Raw genomic sequence first — 1,437 nt, forward strand, 5'->3', positions numbered from 1 at the left:
GAGCTGAGAGGGCTCCCAATGTCAGCTCGTTACCTGTATAAAATACACCTGGGAGCCAGAGATCTTGCTGACTGATAGGGGATCAAATACTTATTTCATTCATGAAAATGCAAATTACTTTATAACTTTTTTTGTAATGCATTTTTCTGGATTTTTTTGTTATTGTCGTGTCTCTCACAGTTCACATAAACCTACCATTGAAATTGTAGACTGATCATTTCTTTGTTAGTGGACACACTTACAAAATCAGCTGGGGTTCAAATAATGTTTTCCCTGCCTGTATCTATGACCATTAAAACCTCGTTTGGATAAATCATGCTTTACCTTGGTGAATACAATGTGAACATGGCACATAGGATTGATGTCCAAAATCTAAATTCAAGGTCTAATAAAATTGAATTTTTATTTAATATCCACGGTTCTGTAGTATACCACATGATCTTCATCAGAATTAAGTTATTTGCCTTAAATAATTTCTTTTTCACGGGTCCTTTTTAGTTGAATATAAAGATATGCTTTAATTTATACAAATGTACCACATACCACAAGTATACATTAAATGGACCTTATTTCTTTATTTATTGTTAGAATTTGAAATTATATATACAATTAACCTTCCAAATAAACACCATAACATAGACTGCAACATACAGATTATAACAAAGTGACTCCATAATTGGGAAACAAAAACTTAACAAATGAGTGCAGATACACATTCACACATACAGAAACAAAAAATAAGTTGTTATTATTATTATTCAATACATCTCTATGGACTATAGCTGTTTTATACAATTTTGGTATAATCTCTGTATTTTTATTATGTATATAGAAATTAATAGTAAAATTGGCAAGAATAAAATATTGATGATAGGACCATGCACATATTTTTTGAGGGCAGGTCTTCTTCTTCTTCTTCTCCTTTCGGCTGTTCCCGTTAGGGGTCGCCACAGCGAATCATCTGTTTCCACCTAACTCTATCCTCAGCATCCTCTACTCTCACCCCAGTTAACTTCACGTCCTCTTTTAGCACATCCATATATCTCCTCTTTGGCCTACCTCTTGACCTCTTGCCTGGCAGCTCCATCTCCAACATCCTTCTACCAATATAACCACTATCCCTCCTCTGCACATGTCCAAACTATCTCAATCTGGCCTCTCTGACCTTGTCCCCAAAACAACCAAGCTGAGCTATCCCTCTGATGGGGTCATTCCTAATCCTGTCCATCCGGGTCACTCCTAAAGAAAACCTCAACATCCTCATCTCTGCTACCTCCATCTCTGCCTCTTGTCTTTTCCTCACTGCTACAGTCTCTAACCCATACAGCATAGCTGGTCTCACTACTGTCTTGTACACCTTTCCTTGGATGCCACTCTTCTGTCACACAACACTCCTGACACCTTTCTCCACCCACTCCAACCCGCCTGCACTCGCCT

This window comes from Monopterus albus, unplaced genomic scaffold (genome assembly GCF_001952655.1).
Source record: "Monopterus albus unplaced genomic scaffold, M_albus_1.0 scaffold128.1, whole genome shotgun sequence".
Lineage (NCBI taxonomy): Eukaryota > Metazoa > Chordata > Actinopteri > Synbranchiformes > Synbranchidae > Monopterus > Monopterus albus.